Source organism: Cimex lectularius, unplaced genomic scaffold (genome assembly GCF_000648675.2).
Source record: "Cimex lectularius strain Harlan isolate CLEC.00 unplaced genomic scaffold, Clec_2.1 scaffold366, whole genome shotgun sequence".
Taxonomy (NCBI): Eukaryota; Metazoa; Arthropoda; class Insecta; order Hemiptera; family Cimicidae; genus Cimex; species Cimex lectularius.
In genome coordinates, this window is record NW_019393020.1 from 120,766 (window position 1) to 144,686 (window position 23,921).

At 34.0% G+C, this 23,921-nt stretch overlaps 1 long non-coding RNA gene across 1 annotated transcript in view; it reads right to left on the reverse strand.

The window, feature by feature from the left end:
- LOC112128053 overlaps positions 1-22,884 on the reverse strand; it is a 126,645-nt gene extending 103,761 nt beyond the window's left edge. Inside the window, exon 1 of the long non-coding RNA XR_002910843.1 lies at positions 22,779-22,884. This is a non-coding gene — a long non-coding RNA (uncharacterized LOC112128053). The remainder of the gene's footprint in view (positions 1-22,778) is intronic.
- Between the last annotated feature and the right edge of the window lie 1,037 nt (positions 22,885-23,921).

Genomic DNA, 23,921 nt, shown 5'->3' on the forward strand with positions numbered 1-23,921 from the left:
AAGTTAATCGTTTTTTTAAATAAACGGGGAGGGCCATACAAAAATCATACACTCTCACTCTTAAATGAGTGGACTGTAGAAGTTGATACACTCTGTATATCGGTTTGGAGAACAAATGGGTTCTGTAGGACTGTTCAGATAGTTAAGTTGAATGCGAAATGCTTAGGCAATAATTCGATGGACAGACGTGATTGCAATAGAAATGATAAATGGTGGCGTGAGTATGCTGTTCAATCTTTATACAAAAATTGAAGGGAGTGGGTGGAACACTTAGTTATACCCTAAAGTCAATACCGTACATTCAGGAAGTAGAAAGATTTTTTGTACCGTGAAATTTAATCAGTTGTCAAGTTTTGGAATAGTTTCCTCTGTTCTATTCTTTTGAGAGGAGTGTGAGCATAGAAGAGAAGTGGAAGATAGAGTCTGGGAGCTAGGAAAGGAATAGAGTTAGAGTAAAGGCGTCACAGAGAATAAACTTGATTTGTTTAGTTTTGGTTTCGTTGAGTCTGATCATGTATATTTCTTGAACCATTCTGCCCAACAGGAGAAACTGTCCTGGAGGATCCTCTAGGTTTGTATTTTCTGAAAGAACAATGGGAATAAAATAGCGTGGGATCAAAGATGCTACCTTGCCGAACACCGGTTCGGCATAGTCAACTTGAAAGTACCAATCTATCCTTTTAGGTAATAAATTAATGGAAGGATACCCTTAGGTTTATTAAATTGGACAACAAATTAACCAAAGTACAACATAAACGCAACCTTGGTGATCCAAAATTATATTGTGCCAAAGAACCTGTTTAAACGAGGGACCACGTACGCTTTAGGTGATTCCACAGACATATTTACTGACCTTGGGGTCATCTAGGAGGTGCTCATCGTAAATTGTCCTTTGGTAGAGTAAAGCGAGTTCAAAGTAAAATTCAATGAAGTTTACAAAAAAAGTAATAATAAAAAGAAAATTTTCTGAACATTTCTATTGCGGTGGTTTTTAATCGCCGTAAATTATTTTCCTCTCTGAATTAGCAAGTTATGAATTAGAAACAATGAATACTGCAAAATAAAACGGACAAATATCGATAATGAGTTTTCAGCTTTTCAGTCAGAAACGTCGGATTGTCTCGAATAAGCCGACTGTGAATGAGAAAACAAAGAAAACTTGACTGTTTATTTGTAATTTCCCCTTGAGCAGTCAAGGCAGTTTAACGAGTCCATCTGTCAGAAAGTTATTAGATCTTTCATCCTGTTTATAACCCGGTTTATTTATTTCATTCTGAATTATTTTTGTATTAAAGAAAAATTAAACACAAAGCGAACGAGAGTTTTTTAATTCAGTGCAAAAGTACTTGGTGGTAGAAAACAAATTTATTAAATCTCTTTTGTCCCAAAATCAAAATAAATGGATTTGGGCATAAAACAATATTTCTAACAATATATAATTAAAATAAAATTTTATATTAAGATTTGTTACCAGGTTCGCTAACTTCAAAGATAAGTGATCACAGTAAACCATATTTATTCGGAAATCGCGAGATGCGGTCAGATGTGACGTAGGTTTCAGAAAAATTTTTCCTTTATCGTGCCGACGTTTCGATCTTTATTGAGATCATCTTCAGGCCTGGGATTTACAAACATTGTTTAAATTTGACAAATACGTGTAGGATATGGAAAAAACTGAATTTATACAAAGCAAAATATTTTTGTATATATTCAATCCTAGGCCCTGAAGGTGAGCTCAATAAAGATCGAAACGTTGGCAGACAAAGAAAATGTTTTTCTGAAACGTACATCACACCAGACCGCATCTCACGATTTCCCAATAAAAACGAGTTTTCATTTCAATTTTCAGGTTTACTATTCTTGAGTAAATCCGTTATTAAAATCAAGATTTCCGAATAATCATCGACAAACGGTCACTAATCACCACACGCTAAACATAATATTTCTATTTTACCTCTAACTAAATGTTAATTATGCCACTTTGTATATTAACCATTATTAAAATTTTATTGAGATTTGTTCACCGATTAAGTCTATACGTGTATCGGACAGCAAGAATAAATTTACTTTTAAAGGAATAATTTTATGTATTTAATTATTCATTTGTGGACACGCCTCATCAACGAACCCCATAGTGTAACCTTCCCTATGACCTAGACAAGATAGGCCATCAGCTATTTTGTCTAAAGGTAACAGGTGATGAAGGTAATTTTCCTTTTCTTTGCGATTACTTTCCTATCTCTGCTCCCTTACACCCTTTTTTACTTTGACAAAGATTTCTGGCGTTCTTCTTTTTGGCTTACTGAACCTACACTTCTCAAACAACGGGTGCCAACAGTTCTTAGGTTCTTGGGGAACATCCGGGTGGGCGATCAGTCCCGTCATAAAAATAAACATAAACCAAGGGAGGGGGAGATGCCAAGTAGCCTCCATTTGAGATTGGACTCGTAGTGTTCTTAGTTTGAGAACAACTTGCACCCTAGCTGGAGGGTCCGGCCGACCGGAGCCGGAGGTGGTGTCGGAAGGTTTTTGGATGGAAGTTCGCTTCACATCGCTTGTCAGGGGATGTGACAAATCCATCCATGTAAAAATCTTCCTGAGTAAAAGAAATTCTTTGAAGAGTAACGGACATCTGAAGGGCCCACTAAGAGGTCACTGCTGTCTTTAAAATTCCTTAGTCTCATGCATCTCAGCTGAGTAAATATGGGAACACTTGATTTCATCATCTTCAGTTTTAGACGTGACCAAAACAGTAAAACCCAGAAGTAAACCTCCAAAGGCGCTGACACACATTGCCGAAAAACCTCATGACAATACAAAAAACTTGACTTCATAAAAAACTCCCAGACCCCACAGTGAAATTGGCAAAATGACCATCGCGTCTGACAAACCAACTCAGCAAGAATAAATAAAACAAAATGATTGGTAATGACTAAATTTTAGACTGAAATAGCAAAGAAAGTTGAGGGGAATTTTAAAGCAGATGTCCTTGAGATGGGGGTTTGGTGTCTGATGATGTTCAGCTCGTTGATAGAACATCGGTGTATTTATCTAACAGGCATTTGTTTAAATCCGCTCTGGACACTCCCAACTTCAATTGCTTAATTTAATCTACCTCCAATTTTCTATGACCTTCTCTTCATTATAACCTTTTCTTGTTGAAAGAACATCAACTACCTTGTGCTTTATCTAGGCAACTGACCTGGATCCCATACACGAGCTCAAAATTACAAAACTGAACTGACTGCTCAAACACAACGAACTAGACAATTTTTCTTTGAAAACAAAATACTGAAATACAACTCAATATTGAAACCAATGTGATCATAGGGCATAGCGCTATGGGGTCTGACCAATCCTTTCAAACTCTGCAGAATCCAGAGCATAAATTATGAATTCATAGATCCATTTTCAACAAATTAACCTTTCATTTCATAAAAGTTATAGTTCAATTTTCGTCTTTATCTACAATAATCATTTATCATGTCTAAAAAGGCATTTGACCTGGTAATGTGTACTGCTCTCAGAGGTTGAGAGTGATTAAAATTAATCAAACTGTCTATTTTTCATGGCATGTTAGCTGTAATTAACAGTAATTGTAACTTAACTTTCTATTGGTTTTGTAAAGTTTGTTCCTTATTTTTGCGAGACACAGAGAATATGACTAATCAGATTTTGTTTCTGTTTGCTTCTAGACGAAATAAATCGATAAGAGTTTTAGACAGAGTACATTTTAGGAAAAATACGTGTATTTTATTATAGGTGTGGTTTTGTTGCGGTTTGGTAAATCTACGCCGAGCCAAGCTGCAAAGTCGTAAATTAACAATTATATCTTCTTTTTCGTCGAAAACGTTGCAAATGGAGTTTCGCCCGTCCCCGCAAAAACATCGTTAGTCTTTTTCTCCTTTCTTCCCCGCTCGAATTTCCCTCAAGAAAACATGTTTTAAACTGCAACCCGATATATATTTAGGAGTTAGTCGCAAAATGGAAATTCACTGTTGTTTTACTACGGGAAAGGGAAAACGGGAGAGATTGATAAATGGGCGTCTTTTCCCGAACCAAGACCGAAGTAGGTTTGTAATTCTTGGCTTGGTGATGAAGTAGGCTCGGGAGATATCACCGACGAGTTAAAAGGAGGGCATTTCTCAAAGGCTTTTCCAAGAGACGCGAGTCTCGACAGTCTGCTCGATTGGACTAAACAAAAGGGCAAATTAATCTGCCAGCCGGACTTAGCAGCTCCATCCGGAGTAATAACTAAGTAAGTAACTTTGAATGAAATTAGCTAGAAAGCTTATTTTTCTTTTAATTCCCATTGTCATAGAAATTCGTCTTAAGATTATGGAGAATGTATTTATTCTTTGATGAACTAAATTCGCTTAGCCGCGAAATAACCAAGTTAGATACAAAAAGCTCATCTGAAAATATCACCTCTAATAAAAGTAATTACGATTGTACTTTTATATTAAAAAACCATCAACTTATTATGGAGTTCCATTTGCCCTCCATTGTACATCAACAACAAAGAGATACCAGTTTCCACTCAGGTCAAATACCTGGGACTCTCGACAGCAGAGTGACGTGGAAACCGCAAACAAGACTTAAAAACAGCAACTTAATACAAGACTTGGACTACTACGAAGACTTCTAAGACCGAAATCGAGTTTGACAATTAAGACAAATCTAACACTGTACAAGACTTTACTAAGACCAATATGGACCTACGGAGTGGAACTGTGGGGTATCGCCAAGCCTTCCAATATCCAGCGCATACAGTCCTTTCAGTCTTATTGTACCAATTATAAACCTATAAGAATATAAACATTTAGTTTCTCTATTATTGTAAAATTAATGGTTGGTCTAATAAAACCAGTTTTATTAAATAAATTAAATTTACAAAAAAATTTTGCCGTCCTTTTGACCTTTATTCGGGTCATCAGAGTACAAAGTGTGGTGCTATTCTTATGGTATAGCTCACCAACATGACACTACAAAAATAACACCACACTTCAAGCCCTGAAGGTGACCCGAATAAAGTTTGAAACGTTGGCAAAAAAAAGGTCTTTCAACTACCTCATTCTTGACCGCTCCTCATAAACCGAACAAATTATTAAACTACCGGTCACGAGGGTAGCCTATTTTTTGCCTCCTAGTGTATAATAATAAAACGAAGTATTATTCTATATAATCGTGAAAGAAGGCATGTGCGTAAAATTATAATTAATTAAATTTCACATAAAACTATTAAAAATGGGAAAAAGTAGGGAAAATTCGAATTGTAGGTTGAGATGAGGAATTGGTGTCCGAGTGGATCGAAGCCACTATAGCTCAAGTGGTTAGAGCAGCGGCGGACTGAGCCAAAGGTCGTGGGTTCGAGACTCGCTCGTGACATTAATTTTCGTCTGAACCAAAAACCTTAGATAAAAAGATTAATTATTTGAAAGATGTAATTTGGTCAGCAGACCACTAAATATAATGTAAATACAAAAATATTAATTTGTATTAATTGGAAAATATTTTCTTTGGTGATTGATCAGCCTTCTCAGTTTAAATATATTTTTCTTTCCAAAAGGTAGATTGGGGATGAGGCCAGGATTATTAATTGGAAATTTAATTATAAAAATTGGTTTATTATATTACTGAAAGATGAAAGCATGGCATAAAATGAAAAGGGGATGTTTCGCTTTTAATTATCTCCTCAATTCTGTCCACCGTTTATATACATACCTACATGTATAACATTAAAATATCTTGCCTTTTGGACTTTTAAACAATTATAAATGCTTTAAACTTTAAATATTATATATATATAATTGTTTTTATAATGAAGTGATTTATACGCAATAAAACTACGACTCGGTGAATGATGAAAATAACAACTAAAAAGAGTACAATTGTGCAAAAAGCTTTTAAGGAAGAGGTTCAGACTTAACGACGACCATAAAGTCCAAAGTGAAAAAAATCATCCGGCCAGGGCTTTTCTTTTCAGAGTGAGGTATAGATGAACTTTGTTAAATAACATTCTATAAAAAAATCATATAAATTTTAAAATTTAAATACTCTTTATATACCTTTTCAGATTTTATGATTTCTCTGTTTCGTTCTCTCTCACTACCAATCTATCTATCTATCGATCTATATATTCATCTATCTATAACTTCGTTTATTCATAGGAAAAAAGAAAGAGAGATAAATTTATACATAGATAGATGGTTGGATGTATAGACCTGTAAATGGATGTATATCTATCTTTTAATTTTTCAGCCTTTTTCACTATTTTTTTTCTGCTAATTATTATCGGTCAATCTTTCTTTCGCTATATTTCTCTCTCTCTCTCTCTCTTTCTCTCTCTCCTCACTCTCTCTCACTCTCTCTCTCTTTATCTCTCTCTCCCCCTCACTCTCTCTCTCTCTCTTTCTTCCTCTCTCCCTTTCTCTCTCTCTCTCTCTCCCTCACTCCCCCTCACTCCCCCTCACCCTATCTCTCTCTTTCTCTCTCTCTCTCTCTCCCTCTCTCAAAATGGTAAAAAACACTTTTTAAATTGCTACATATTTTTTCTGCCAAAGGTGGAAAATGAAGGTTTTCCGGTCAAGTCGGTTTCTACTCTACCCAACATATCGAATAAAGAAGGCGTATGGTAAAATATAACCGGCGAAACTTTTTCTCAAGTTGACGGCGAGCATAAGACGAAACTTAGCAATCGTATGTCCCCTAAAACAGACAGTCCGGCTTTCAGGTTTTCTACAATGTTTATCCTCATTCCTACTAAGTCCGTAAAAGAAATAAACCATAGAATCCCGATGTTTATTTGAGAACTGAATTTCTGTGCCGGTTTTTCATTCTCGTGTTCCCATTTTAATATTATTTTTTGAAAAAGAGAATGTAGTCGTACTAATTAAAATTAAAGGTGGTTTAAGACCAACGACGACGAATGCAGTATTGCAAAATACATGTGGTCGGAAATATTTTTTATATTATTTTGCCTGTAATTACAAATAATTCTGGTTTTAGAAAGAAAATACAAGTATTCAATTGTTTATTGTTCAATCATTTGATAAAAAATATAATATTGGTTAATAATAATTTAGGTCATGGCAACCTTTTCTGTGAAAGATATATGAAAGAAGGGAGGCACGTTTTTAATTTGTCCCTTAGTTATATTTTAATATTTTTCTTAAATAAGAGTTTAATTTATACTTTATTATGTTTTCTTCACTGATCCTTTCATCTCTTTAACGAACTACGAAATATAATCAAAAAACTCCCCATCCTTATTACTTTTTCCACTTTATTGTTCTATTTCGTCGCCTTAATTTCGCCTCGTATTTTGTAATCAGTAGAAAAAGTTTTATAAACTTTCGCAGCACATATTTAATAGATTCGAAGTTATTTGTTTAAACATATAGCGAACAATTTTACTTCGATTTGGGGAGATTAGCAAGCTCGGGGATCGGTACTTCGAACAAGGGGAGAAGTCGACAGACCACATAAACAGCAAAATAAATCTGGGTCGTGCAGGAGACTGTTAGTCTATCCCAGACGACGCCCGTTTTATTTCTTTTTACCACCCCTTACTTAAAACGTGTCCAGACTAGTTTCATTTCAATTGAAAACATACACATTTGTTAATGTTTCACTCGGATTATTCCTGACTGTAAAGAGCCTGGCAAATATTTCCCATCGCTAACAAAAATGCGATTGGAAATAATTAAAAATTGAATTAACGCGGCGAGTTTTCTTCATGATTGCCGGAGCTAAAAAAAAAAAAAAAATTCGAAACGGTAATTGCATCAAAAATTATTCAGTGGAATTATGTTGGATTAATGCACAGCCAGAAAATTAACAGGGGGGCCAATGTGTTCCAAAGCCAAATCAATTAAATGAATGAGTCAATTGAATTACATGGATTCCTATATTAACTGAAATCCACTTAGTCTAAAATCAGCACGATTGGGACGTGAAATTATAATACAAGAGATTAATACGCTATTTTAAGATTTTTTTATATTAAAACTGTTTATATTAAAAACATTTAAAAAATCTCTTTCAAAATTTACAAATTTAGATGTCATTTTTGCTATAAAAACATGGTTTAATTTATATGAAACTTAAACAAGAACAATTGGGAATATTATTTTTGTTTGTACGTGATCATCCTGACGGTCATCACAACAAACACCCCTTTATAAATGAAATCCTTGATATAAACCGACCGAAGGGAAGAAATTTTGACGTCCACATTTTTTGGGTCAAAGTCCATTATAAGAATAAGTTCATTATTTTTCGTGGTCCACTTATCCAATTAATATCATTCAATTAATTAAGGTTTTAACTTTATTTTTCGGTTTGAATGGTTTAAAAAATTAGACATTAAGTCATAATTTATTTTGAATTTTCTATTAAACAATGATGAAAGAAATACAATACAAAGTAGCAAAAAGACCCTTCGGTAAAAAATTGAACGTAAGAAAAAACAGCTTCTAAAATTAAATTAAATTCTTTTCAATTAATTAAGGTTTTGGTTGAGATGAAAAAGTTAGGGTTACGAGCGGGATTCGAACCCACGACCTTCTGCTAGATACGCCGCTACTCTACCATGTGAGGTATCGTGACTTCGATCCCCCAGGCACTAACTTCCCATCTCAACCGCACGTTTTGAATTTGCCCTCCTTTTTTTTATTTGTAAGAATAAGTTTAATAATGAAGTCGAACAAAACCCAAAATAAACGGCAATGATTGACCTGTTAAAATTTATAGTAAATGGTGCACATTCAAAATAAACTACAAGACAGAACTGAAAAAATGAAACTCCAAACTGATAAGGGATCGGCACGAGAGAAAATGATAGACCAGGAGATTATAAATAATCATATTTTATTAAAAATCCTCCAACATGCCTACAAAAAGAGCAAACCTGCAGACTGCCCTGAAAAAATTGGTAGAACATATAGCTAAATCATTAAAGAATAAAGAAAATAGAGTTAATTCATGGACATGGATGGAAGACCCTTTCGACAACATCTCGTTGTCTCTCCTCAACAGCTAATGAAACGGTATAACGAAGTGAGGGTATAGACCTTCCTTCTAAACCCCTACTTCCTCCTAAGGCTGGATCAAAATTTTCATTCAACAAACTTAGGTAACAAAAAGGAACGGAAAAGGGAGAAAAACATCTCCTTTAAGAATCTACTGGTTCACAGACAGATCTCGAAGGAATGGAAGGCATTCAGGCTTGGAACCAAATACTCAGAACCCATGGGAAAATAATCCAGTGTCTTCCAAGAAGAGGTCCATGCAATTGAAAGATGTACCCAATTCAATCTGAACAAAAGGTAAACAACAATATAGATAGCATGTCAGATAGCCAAGCAGCCATCAAAGTTCAAACATCATTAGCTCAAATATAGTGCTTAATTGCAAAACCAAACTTAACAAAGTCAGCCTTTGCTGGGTCCCAGGAGATGTGGGAGTAGAAAGCAAGAGAATGCCCTTGCAAGAAGAGGGGCTGCTATACCGCTTATAGGACCCGAGCCCTTCTGCGTCATTGAAATACAAACTATTATCGAGCACCTCAGAAGGATAAAAAAGAAAATTAGGGAACAATGGAACTCATTCATTGGTTACAAGCATTCCAAGTACTTCCTAACAAACTTTAGAAGGAAAGAGGTAACAGAATGTATTACAAGAAACAAGAAAAAACTGCGAAACCTAACAGGATTCTTAACAGGACACTGCAAACTAAATGGACATCTGAAGAAGATTGGCATAACACATAAACGTGCAGTTTCTGCAAAAAGACAGAGAAGACACCAATACACCTTCCAATAAACTGTGGTGCTTCTCTTGCCCGCAGGAAGAAATTTTGGGACATACAAACTAAGAACAGAAGAAATTCAACCACTCAAACCGGGCCTAATCAAATTCCTTGAGGAACTAGGACTTACCGGTGTGCTTTAAGCATATGGTATGGTATGTAGATAAAATAGCTCTCAAAAGGCGCAGTATATTGTACAACCCGACTGATACATTTATCTATCTATCCTCCTAAAGCTACTAAAGCTCCAAATATCCAGCTTAATGCTAGCTGGATATTAGCAATGCTAAGAAATTGGCTATGCGCTGAAGTTGCTCATCGACAAATAGCACCTACTCTGTAGCACTGTATTACTAGGTACTGGCATTTTGGTCAAACACCTCCACACCTCTGTCCAGGACAATTGAAGAAATAGAATAGTGATGTCGCGTGGCAAAAATTAGTAATCACAAATCTTGTCAAATCCCATGGTAGTGGAAGAAATAGAGCATACACGAGCATGGCAAAAGAGTGGTCAACGGTTCATTGAAACCTCAGAAAAAAATCATAAAAAATACTTTAAAACTTTTGGTATCTCAGATCAAATTTACATACAAAAAATTGAAACCGTTCGGTCATTTGGAGAGTATGAATTGGATTTTTTACCCTTGCCGTTTATGTAAATATTTCGACCGAATCGTCCATCGTAGCCCATTTTTAAACAACAGTGAGCAGATCGAAGAAAGAATAAAAGAACTCGAGTAAAACAAACATAAAGCTTTCAGACTCGATTCTACTAACTCTTTATTATGTCAAGCAGTTTTTCGTCCTTAAGGATAGAAGTCTTTGTAAAGACCTAAACAATATCAATATAGGTCGAAGATGTTGCCAGAAACAACCAAATACTATTTCAGCAATTACTAGATTAATCTATAGACAAAGTTTTATTAATATAAATTTTTTAAATATCAAGTTGGAAATATTGACTAAATCTAATGAAAAAATTCAATTTGGTTAGATATGTAAAAATTGGCAAAGCCAAAAGACACTTCAAGTAAGGTAGGCCAAAAAAAGTTTTTTTTAGACAAATGGTATTGGTTCTAAGCATCCTGTAAGACAATTAAATAGGAATTTTGAAAGCAACCAAAAGAAGTCATTTTTGGGGTGTATTTCAAGCAATTTTTTTCTCGTAGATTTCTGTTGTTCCACTTGCATAACCAAATGCAAATCTCCTCAAGATTTTATCCAAATTCAACGTTATTAGAACCTAAATTCACTAATTTCGTGGTCCGCTTGACCAATTAATATATTACAATTAATTAAGGTTTTTAGTTGGTTAGGGAGATAAAAAAGTCAATGGCACGAGCGGGATTCGAGCCCACGATCTTCGGCTAGATACGCCGCTACTCTACCACTTGAGCTGTCGTGACCTCGATCCACTCGGACACTAACTTCCCATCTCAACCCCACCTTTTGAATTTGAAAAGGAGGGAAAATTCAAAAGGTGGGGTTGAGATGGGAAGTTAGTGTCCGAGTGGATCGAGGTCACGATAGTTCAAGTGGTAGAGCAGCGGCGTATCTAGCCGAAGGTCGTGGGTTCGAATCCCGTTCGTGACACTGACTTTTTTATCTCAACAAAAATCCTTAATTAATTGAAAAACCCATTAAAATTTTTATTTTTTAAGCCCAGTTCTTTTTTATTTTATCTAATTTTTTATTTTCACTTTGTTTATTAGAAGTTTGGGCAATTATCGCAAAATTTATAAACTTAAAAACACCTATAATATTTCCTGTGGATTTATAGAATCGTTTCAACTCGTATCACTATTTTTTTGGAAAAATTCTGAATCATTTGGACTTTTCTTAAAATTTGTATTCGGGGAAGCAAGAAAGAAAGATCAACGTTGTTCGTTACTGAAAAAAAGTTATACCTTTATAATTTTAACCTACTTTGTTAAGTAGCTCGGTCATAAATATGCACTTCGCTGTCTGCAATAGCTCCCATTTACAATTTTGATTTAATGATCAAATGACTTAGCAAACCAGAATAAAACATAGTTTTGTTTGCATGAAACAAGACTGAAATTCGTTTTTTGCATCCCAAAAAACCCGGTCTGCAAATTTAGGATAAAATAAAAAAAAATCTATACCATTTTCGTCTGCAAAATTCTGAGTGTTTTTTTTTCTAAAAAATCATAAAAATGGCGATGACTTAAAATAGTCTAATTTAAAACTATCCAAACGGTGGAAATGTGACATCCTTAATCAATTTTTAAAGTCTTAATTAATAGTCATAATTAATAAAATATTTCAATGATTTTTTGTTGGTTTGACCCTAATTTATCTCACTTATTATCACATAACGGTAATTAAAGTTCACACCTCAGGTAGAAGAGAAACGCCACTTTTAAATGATTTTCATTTTTGGGTTTAATCTGGAAAATTTCTGAATTTTTAAGTATAACAACGGACATTTGGTTTTATATTTGGTATGAAATTATATATTTAATGGTTTTAGACATATTTTAGTCGAATCGTATTTTTGGTGTTTCAAAATTTTATTATCTAAACCTCTATTGAATACAATCTTGAATATTAATTTCTTATTCTACATTTGTTAATATTTATTTTCAATTTTTTTTTCAGTGTAAAAAAGTGTAAAAAAAATTAAAATCACTGATACCAAGTCCACAAAACCCCCTTCCGAGTGCATCCAGAACAGAAAAAGATGAGATAATTTTTTTCTGAAAAATTTGTTTCCAGACTTTTTTGGGTGTAACTAACAAATATTCCCTTTCGTTTCGCGTTAAAAACTATATTTTAGCCTACATTTCTATGATGCTCGGTCATAAATTATGCATTTCAATGTCTACAATACCCTAGCCTAACTGCCAAATAAATTTTGAGCGACCTAGCAAAACAGGCTGAAATATTTTGTTAGTATATATCCGTTTGTTTTTTTTCACTCCAAAGAAACGCCGAAAACACATTTTTGCTAAATTAAAAAAAATCAATTCAATTTTTCCCCTTCTAAAATGCCTGATTTTTTTAAATTGCAAAAGTGACGATAATTATAAAAGGTGTCCATCGAACTCCATTGGACACTTCACAAGAATTTAGAATCCTCAAAACTTCACTCAATGGCGTAACAACTTAAGTTATCGTAAAAAAATTCTAACTAGATATATATAAAATAAAATTTTTGGTTTTTTTTGTTGATTTTAGCTTTATTTTTGTCATTAAAAAATGACAAAAACCTTACCCGTGGTGAGAGGACAAAAGTCGAGAACAGCAGCATGTAAACGTTTATCAAATTTTGAATCCGAATAAAATCCAGAGAATTTATGAATTTTTAAATTTAAAATCGGACATCGGAGACAAAAAAATTGCTACCAATAAATTCGGTGCAAAAAATTTTATTTTATGTTTGCTATGAAAAATTTTTTTCCCTGGTGTTACAAGTTCGTTTATATGTATCCAAATTCATTTTTATAAACAATTATGGTTTACATTACTCGATACGTGTTTTGGTTTTTGAAATTTGTTATGTATTTTTATAAACCTAATGTAATTCCAATTACATTTGAGAATGCATAATATTTTTGGCAAACATTAAACGAAGCATTATTTTCGTCCTATGCAAAGAACATTTTTTAACTCAATTTGACATGAGTGATTCACCCTTGGCCCTTACCGTCCCTGTGACCTTACAATTTATCTCGGATTTGTCATCCCCTGTGGAATCCACCTGGGATGTTTCCAAAGCAAACCGGCTCCTTGACTATTTCTTATTTTTCTTATACCGTTCAAGTCCAAATTATTTCTGACTTTATAATTGAAAGAAAAAACAAATTGACTTAAAATTGTATGTTTTTGATAAACTTTCGTTTTACCATGATTATTACCATAATTATTTGGAGATCGTGTGATGCATTCTGGTATGACGTAGGTTTTAGAAAAACATTTTCTTGATCGAGTTACGTTTCGAACTTTATAGAGATCATCTTCAGGGCCTGGGATTTATAAATATAGCTCAAATTATACAAATGCGTGTAGGATGTGGAAAAATGAATTTTAGACCATGTTCGAAATTTTAGACTCAAAAAGTTACGTTTATGTTTGTTTAGTTCTGTGTGTAATATTTTAGGATTGTTGAAATAGAAATTGTGTTGTGTTCAAAATGGTGGGTAGCCAATGCTGTAGGATTTTGTTTCTTCTTTTTTTTTGCAATAGATGTTGTTTTACCCTCTTATCCAGATATTGGGATGTAAGTTGCCGGACAATTTAAACAACTGATTTTGTAAATTACATCAGATTTATTTGTTCCTGGTATGAGTCGTTAATATTGGAAAAAATGTGAATTTTTGAAAGTTATTTTAAAGTTATCAGAAGAGAGAAATGTGTTTAATTTATGTGATAGGCCGTGAATGAATGGCATGGAAATGTATGTTGGTTTGTCTGTATTTGATAGATTTGATGTAGCATTATTAGTAGTAGTGGATGGGGTTAGTGTTGAGTTGTAGTTGGTGATTATTTCCTCACCCGTTCAAAATCCAACGGATATAAACATAAAACATCAATATCTCACACACTCTCAACACGACACACAATAATGACACATCTACACAGAAAACAAACACTTTGAGTGAGTACGAATACTTTGATTGTTTCTAAAATTTCTAGCGTTGTATAAACTCATTTTTTCACATCCTACATATATTTGTATAATTTAAACAATGTTTATAAATCCCAGGCCCTATGATCTCAATAAAGAAAAAACATTTATTAGGTTTCGTGGTCCGCTTGACCAAATAAATTATTTTCAATTAATTAAGGTTTTGGTTGAGATAAAAAAGTCAATGTGACAAAAAGGATTCGAACCCACGACCTTCGGCTCAATACGCCGCTGCTCTACCTCTTGAGCTATCGTGACTTCGATCCGCTCCGACACTAACTTCCCATCTCAACCACACCTTTTGAATTTTCCCTCCTTTTTTATCTTAACCGAAACCTTAATTAATTGAAAATAATTTATTTGGTCAAGCGGACACGAAAGCTAATTAATGTAATAAGCAAAATGAAGTATACTTCACTAAAGTTCTCCGTGGCCATTTCATTTGTCGCCGAGAATCAAATAGATTGATTACACGACATTTGAAAAATGGCAAAAAGAAGGGAAAATTCAAAAGGTGGGGTTGAGATGGGAAGTTAGTGTCCGAGTGAATCGAAGTCACGGTAGCTCAAGTAGTAGAGCAGCGGCGTATTTAGCCGAAGGTCGTGGGTTCGAATCCCGCTTGTGACACTGACTTTTTTATCTCAACCAAAACATTAATTAATTTAAAAGATCGAAAGGTTGGCACGACAAAGAAAATGTTTTTCTAAAACCTACGTCACACCAGACCGCATCTCGCGATCTCCAAATAATCATTAACGGTCACTAAACACCAGGGATTGCTACCATAGTTAAAATCAAGTCAAATGAAAATTACTTAAAAAAATTATAACAAGTACTTTTAATTTCATTTCTCAACCAATATATTATAATGGCAGATAAATGATTAATAAAGAGCAAATATACGGAACGTTCAATGTGTATGAACGTCAACATTGATAGGCCCACAGTTGCTGACACAGGGTAAATTAATTATGTGGATCTGTTCTGGTTTGCAACCATCTTGCTTCTATTACGGTGCGAGTTGTCGACAAGCATTTTATTTATATATGCTTTGAAGACTGTTTATGAAAGAGGCGTGTATAATAAAAAAATGAAACTTTTAATCAGAAGAAATGTAAGATCGCGGTGTGCCCTTCATCCCCTAAACATCGCCAACCTTTATACGCAAACCGTGTTGTTATTAATGGTCGGAAACTTCAGGACGTGGGAGTCGAAATTGAGGGTGTCTTGAAGTTTTCAATTAAACCATGAATTTTCCAACGAAATCTGTCCTTAAACGTCCGAAAAACAAATCTGAACTTTTGACCGTTCGAGTTCGGTTTCAAGCTAAAGTTGCTGCTTGAAGAAGTATGAACAACGGATCGTATGCAGTACAATTTAATTTCATTTTAAAAGATTCTTATCAAAACAATATTATTGACAACGGAAAATTAATTATTTAACTAAATTAAACAAACAAAAAATATACATTTTCAATGCTTAAATTAATTGTCATTAGACACTTTCCGATCAAAATGCTGTTGAAAATTACGAAAGTTCTAAATCAATCCTTACAATCAAAAAGTTATCCCTTTCCGTTGTATTTTTTAAAATACTTCATTAATTAATTATGCGGAGATTGTGAGATGCGGTTTCGTGAGACATAGGTTCTAGAAAAAACATTTTCTTTATCATGCCTACGTTTCGACCTTTATTGAAATCATCTTCAGGGCTTAAAGTGTTTGTTTCCGTGTAGATGTGTCATTCTTGTGTGACTTGAGGCACTCTCAAACGACACACAAGAATGAGACATCTACACGGAGAAGAAACACATTGAGCCCTGAAGATGATCTCAATAAAGATCGAAACGTTGGCATGACAAAGAAATTTTTTTTCTAAAACCTATGTCACACCAGACCGCATCCCACGATCTACGAATGAAAAATCATTGACTAGCAGTTACTAAACACCATACATTTATTAACTAACCTCCTTTTCAGTATTTAAGGACAGCATGTTTTAATAAACGATTTAACATCATACAACCTTCTTATATTGAAGAAGATACTGTAAAGAAAAACATCATAAATAATAAATTTGTTTGGCTCCTTTTTAGGAATAAAAGTATTTTGTATTCCATTGAAGTTAAACGAATCCAATTTTCTTTCCCTTTACACGTTTGTGATTCATTTAGTTTCCCCTATTTCCAAAAGAATACAGCCTCCCAGTAATTTTCCCTCTCACAAAGAAATCATCGAAAATCGGACAATCAAGATGCTGAAACTGTACAAAATAGACCTCTTTATCGTAAATAAATATTCAATTAGTTCGAATAATCTTCAATTAAAGTAAGATACAAAATAAAAACTTCGTTGAAATTAGAGAAAATATTTTTTCAAACAAAATACGATTTTCATAAACTATTCGAGAATTAATCGATTTCCCATTCAGGTTTTCATCATTTGTCAATATTATAATCCTGTATTACCAATGGCAGCAAAATTAGCCATTACTAAAAAATTAGCACTGCAAGGAGTAGAAATTTTGGAAATACATCGAAATTGTTTAAAGTAATAAAAATTTCATTCATGGTTTCGGCGATTTTTTATCCTAGCAAAAAATTATATAAGTAAAATAAACGGCAAAAACCTTTTAATAATTATCAAATTGTCCTGTGGCTCAATAATCCGGTTAAGCAAACTTCGGCTGTTACTGCTGGTCAATGCTAAACCATTGGAAATATTTATACAAGGAGAAGCGAGGAAAAGTTCATTTTGCCTTCAGAAACTTTCAAATTGGACTGGATCTAAACACTTTGGGAACCAAACAACCTGAGGTAAATAGAGTCTGGCAATTTGATAGGAAAATAATTGTAGTGTCGATTATCACGATTATCTTATCATCCTAAGCGTAATAGACGTAAACATGCCTAGTAGAAAAAAAATTACAGTAAATGTTAGATAAAGAACAGCAATGAATGAAATAGTTAAAATCCACAATAGTAGACTTATTTATACCGATTTTAATTTATAAAGCAATATATAATTTTATCAATTAAATCTCTTTATGTAAGGTTTTGGTTGAACTGAAAAAGTTAGTGTAACGAGCGGGATTCGAATCCACGACCTTCAGCTCAATACGCCGCTGCTCTAACCACTTGAGCTATCGTGATTTCGATCCACTCGGACGCCAACTTCTCAACCCCACCTTTTGAATTTTCCCTCCTTTTTCCATTTTTCATCCTGATTACACGACATTTGAAAAATGGCAAAAAGAAGGGAAAATTCGAACTATTGTAGGTTGAGATGGGGAGTTGGTTCCGAGTGGATTAAAGCAGCTCAAGTGGTAGAGCAGCGGGGTATTTAGCCGACGGTCGTGGGTTCGAATCTCGCTCGCGACACTAACTTTTTCATTTCAACTAAAACCTTACATAAAAAGATAAAATAATTGAAAGACGTAATTTGGTCAGTCAGACCACTAAATATAGTGGATATAATTTTATAGGTTTTCTAAATTTGAAGATAAAGTTGACGACAACATTTCTGAGATTTTGCATAGGCTTTATTGGAAAAAATGTATGATTATATGTACAATTTTTTCAATTCTCGAGAAGATTGTAGTCGTGGCAAACTGGGCATACTATTACTTCGTATACTATCCATACAATGTCACTTTTCCATGAAACCACACGAAGAGAAACTCATAGATTGAAAACGAAATTAAACCATATAAACCTCTTTTTATTACACTATTCTTTAATGGTTGTAATAAAAGACGTTTTTTAGGCGGTCGCAGCACTAACATGCAACGCACCTGGATAACACCAATGCTGGATCTCAGAATGAGGGGTTAAGGGGCAATGAGTTCTTCCTCGCGACATGGCGGGTTCTCGGTATGGGAATGTGTAGAAAGGAAGGTTAGAATGGATCGAGATGGAGTAAAACCTTTAGAATTGAGAACAATTCATAGACAAAACAATTATTGGACTAATTGTGTAGCTTATTGAGGTTAGTAACTCATTAGGAGCTTTGACGTCTGAGCACTTTTTATTGGAAGGATTGGATGCCCTGGCAAAACCCACATTCCACTCCGTACGTCCGAAGTGTCGTACTTAAGTCTTGTATAAGGATAGTTTAGTGTTCACAGTCAAAAAGTCAGTCCTAGAAGTCTTCGTAGTTGTCAAAGTCTTTTGTTAAGTCGTTGTCTCTTGTATGGGGATTCCAGATCAGTCTGCTGTCTAGGAAACAGACCTAAATATTTGACTTAGGAAATCGGTCTCTGTTCTTGATACAAGGCTTTTTTCAATGTGAGCAATACACTGAGCACTCGGTGTGTATAATTAGGGGTCAAGGAGGTCCCGAGTCCACCGTCGGTTGAAACGGCGTGGTGGTTGTCAAGATGGGAATGAGTAGAGAGGGCTCGAGCAGTATAGTTGGGATGGTTCGAAAGGTTGGTGTAGAAGGTTTGGAATCTGGACCGGATTAGTTCGTTGACAAAAGGAATGTTGAGGTCTTTGAGGATAGTGATGTTTCAATAAGGTTCTTTGACAATTTGTCTAAGGACTTTCGATTGGAAATACTGGAAGGCTTGGCGGTACCCCACAGTTCCACTCCGTATGTCAAAGTCGATTTCGGTCTTAGAAGTCTTCGTAGTAGACCAAGTCTTGTATTAAGTTGCTGTTTTTTAAGTCTTGTTTGCGGATTCCACGTCACTCTGCTGTAGAGATTCCCAGGTATTTGACATGAGTGGAAACTGGTATCTCTTCGTTGTTGATGTACAATGGAGGAAAAGGCTGCTTTTTCAGCGTAAAAGTACAATGAGTGCATTTCTCTCCATTCAGTATTGTCTTCCACTTTTTGACCTGTCTTCGATAGGCTCAAGATGTTCCTGGATATTGGATTCGAGTTGTTACAGTATCGTCCGAGTAGGTAAACATATCTATTTCCTAAATAAAGCAGTTCAGAACTAATTGCGACCTACGTTTTTGTACTTTGGTACACGGTATTTTGAATTTTTGACCCTTTTAACTTAGTATTAATTCCATTTATGCGACTAATAAAGTTTTTGCAATTGCCATCCTCAAATGAGACATCTTGACGAGAAACTTGCTGATAGTTTGCTTTGATTTGAGGGTCAAATGTCAATCATTTCGACCCAAGTTCGTCCTGTATCCGAGCGTAGATATGTCAAATGGGTTTCGACAATTATAAATTCAAGACGTTTTTTCTGTCATATTTTGACGCAATCATCAGACAATCATCGCAATCACAGAGTTAGACGTATATGATCAAAATACTAAATCTGCTTTAGCTAAAGTTGAAAATATTTACAGACCTGGCATGTGACAAATCAGCAAATAAATATGTATTGTTTAATGTCGACCAAATGTATAGATTATAAAATATTAGCGTATAAACTAGGGTTTGAGTATTTGAGTACTTCTGATTTTTTGAGGAAAAAAGGCTATTTAATTTTACAAGTACTGTTAGACATATCGTGTTGTATTTCTTTCGAATGTGTAATGAGATGAATGTATTTATTAGTGTGTTACACAGATTAGATTAATTATATAATAGGTGTGAAGGGTGATGAAGAAATATCGAGCACTTCACCACCGTACTTGAGTGATTGTTAGTGTGTCCAAGTTTTAAAAACTGCACGAGGTCTGAAATGACTTTGTTGACAGCCCCTTCAGCCCTAACTTCAGCGGCGGGACATATAAGTCCCGGGTCTGACCCCAGACTGCCAAAACACCGAAGTTGGTGATTCTCGTAAGTCATAAGTTCATTCATGTGGGTATATTTGTACATAAATGTGCAGAGTTGAGCTTACATAAGTCAATCAATAAACCGCACAAGGTGTTATTGATTTTTGATAAATCCTGACTTTTTGATAGCGACGGAAAATAAAATTTATGTTCAAACGCGCATTAATGAATGAAATTGAACAATGAACTCGCTCATAAAGCATGCAAAGTAATTAAAACAAAAACACGGTTTCGGTTTAAAATCAAAGAACAATTTGAACATGATGATACAAATTAAATTTATCGCAACAAAACCCAATTAATAAAATTCCACAATGAAATTCCACACTAAAAGCAATTATTATGAATTCAATAAAAGAAAACGGCCGGAAGTTCAAACCGACGCGAAGCCAACGGGCAAAAATATTAATTCAAAACACGAATTTACCGACAATTTCATGCATGTTGGGTTTTTTCAATAATTAACAATATATCAAATTAAAATTAATTCATAAAACATGTCAAAAATAATTGACATTGTTCTATACAGACTATGGAATAAACGGCCGTTTTTGAACCACAATAAACATAACTAAATCATCTCCTTTCTAAAGACTAAAAGTCATAAAAATAATTTCATCAAGTGTGAAATAAAAATTCTATTTGATTTAAACTATGATATATAATTTAAAGTATGATAGTTAACTTACTTGGAAATCAACCCTCAGATATTTTCCCAGAATCACCCTCTCAGTAAAATATTTCCTCTGAGTTCACCCTTTAAGTTAGCTATTGTGCAATAATCCATAAAACAAGAAACAAATCCCAGTGCTTTTACCATGTATGAATATTTTAATGGCAGTACCTTACTGTATATCACTATTTAGATATTACCACGGTTATTCGAAACCGTTTTCAATTCCCGTGCTTAATAGTAAACAATGGATGATAATCAATTTCTAAAACAGTTCTAATAAATTACAGAAGCTATGTGAAAAGCTGATATGATCGAAAGATTGTTTAAGTTTTTAATTTTAAAAGTGTTTTATATATATTTTTAATAGTAGTTAAATTGATCGGCCGGTAAAAAAATATATAACAGAACTGTAGAAGAGGACGTTTAAAAAATAACTGGCCAGACTTTATGTAAAAAGATCGATGATCATAAAACAGAAAAAGGGTAAAGCTATGAACAAGAAAGCGAGTGATTGATTGACTGTCGTAATATTCCATTTAACTTTTCAACACTTTTATGTATGGGATTTTGTCGAATGTGAGATTATTCACTTTTGAGCAATATTAGGCAAGGCTATTGTTTGAGATATCTCCTTGATATCTGCAGGGTTGAGAAAATGCCCTATTTTTATTATATTTTATGTGTGGTGTTTAGTGGCCGTTAATAATTATTTGGAAATGGTGAGATGCGGTCTGGTATGACGTAGGTTTTAGAAAAGCGTTTTCTTTATCAGACCAACGTTTCGAACTTTATTGAGATCATCTTCAGTGCGTGGGATTTATAAACATTGTTTAAATTATACAAATAGATGTAGGATGTGAAAAATGAATTTATGCAATGCTAGAAATTCATTTTTCACATCTTACATGTATTTGCATAATTTAAACAATACTTATAAATCCCATGCACTAAAGATGATCTCAATAAAGATCGAAACGTTGGTACGATAAAAAAATATTTTTCTAAGCCTACGTCACACCTGATCGCATCTCACGATCTCCAAATAATCATTATATTTCATCTTGTTATATTTGTAAGGATAATCGTATTTTACTAAAATTATTATATTCATTTTATTGTAGTTCTACGTTTGTACAGAGTTAGTATGAAAAGAAAAAAAACAGGAAAGTTTTCTTTACGAGTACTGTGTCGTAAAAATTTCATTTTTTGTTTTTTAAATAAAAAAATTGGTTTTTGTTTCCTAAGTTACAATTTGGGGTTTCTATTGTTATTTTAGTACCAGTTGAATTTAAATTTGTATAAAACCAGGTATCTGTAGAAATAAATTAGATTTTCTGTTGGTGATCATAAAACGGACAGAAAAACTAGATCAACGGTCAAAAAACCCAGTGAGTTTTATGATTGATTGCCGTCATTTTCGATTTAATGATTTACCCCTTTCAATAACGTAATAGATTCTGCAGTACGGTTTGAACAATGGTATTCCTTGAAGTTTGGGGGTTGTGAACCTGCAAGTTGGTAATTTCCGATCCTACTGGTCCGTCTAGCTTCGCTGGTTTGTTCTGTCAGAGGCAATAACAGAAGAATCACTAACAATGGACATTTGACAGAAAAAAAATAGTGATGATAGGCATACCAGCATGACCAAATCACTAGGCTATTTTCATTATAACTTTTCCAATAATTATTTTAATTTTTGTATCCTTATTTTTTTCAAAGTTCAACCTTCTTTTGCTTAAATTCTTTGTCTTAAGTTGTATTGTTTTTAATTAAATATAGATATTTTTTAAATGGACTGAAAATTTTCTCAACAGGCATAGTGACGTTTTAATTTTTTTTTTTCATCTCGAACTTTTAGAAAATTCCATTTAGTGTCTAATGTCACTCTTACCATGAGCTTGAACGGTTGATATCGCAATGAGGAATACGAAAGAGAAGATCATTATTTTGGCCTGAGGTTCATGAGTACACGAGCCGTTCGGAAGCCAGTGGCACACTGCCCGTTGGGGATAGGACCTCCCTCCGGCTCCCCACCAGGACCGACTCCCTCTTAATTACTTCATCTCCCAAGGGAGGCGGCTGATGAGGGGTGTAAACGTGCAACACCGGTCCCACATCGCGATTTATTTCCAAAATTAATTTTTCGATAGGCGACGAAATATTTTTTTTTTGAGAGGTGTGCCAGAAAACCCACAACGTCGAGATTTTTGTTTTAAAAAAATCGGTCATACATGAATATTTTGAAATAAAAATAACTAGAAATATTTGATAACAAATAATACATTGACAGGCAAAAAATTCCACCCAATCGATTTTTTTTCTCGGTAAAAGAAAATTCCGCCCTTAATTTGTCTCATTATTTTTATCAATAAATATTTGTTTACGCTCTGTTTTAAATTGGGAATAACAACTAGAGATAAACACACTTAATTCTTAATCCAAAACAAGAATAAAGGATTTTTCAATGTTTACATTTTACAGAATTTAAAATGTTTAAATTGTTTAGTTTTCATCTTAAATTCAGTTATTATTTGGTGATCGTGAAGTGCGGTGTGGTGTGAGGTAGGTTGTAGAAAAACATTTACTTTATCGTATCAACGTTTCGATCTTTATCGAGATCATCTTCAGGGCCTGGGATTTATAAACATTGTGTAAATTATGCAAATACATGTAGGATGTGAAAAAATGAATTTATACAATTTTAATCAAATTCAATAAATTTTAGGCTCGATCAAAGTATTTGTTTGACTACTTTGTTATACTCACTTTGATTGAGTATAAAATTTCTATCATTGTATAAATTCATTTTTTCACATCCTGCATGTATTAGTAAAATTTAAACAATGTTTATAAATCCCAGGCCCTGAAGATGATCTCAGTAAAGATCGAAACGTTGGCACGATAAAGAAAATGTTTTTCTAAAACCTACGTCACACCAGACCGCACCTCATGATTTCCCAATAATCATTTACTAACGGTCAATAAACACCACACATTAATTTCAATTGTTAAACTTAAAAATGCCACTTAGGGC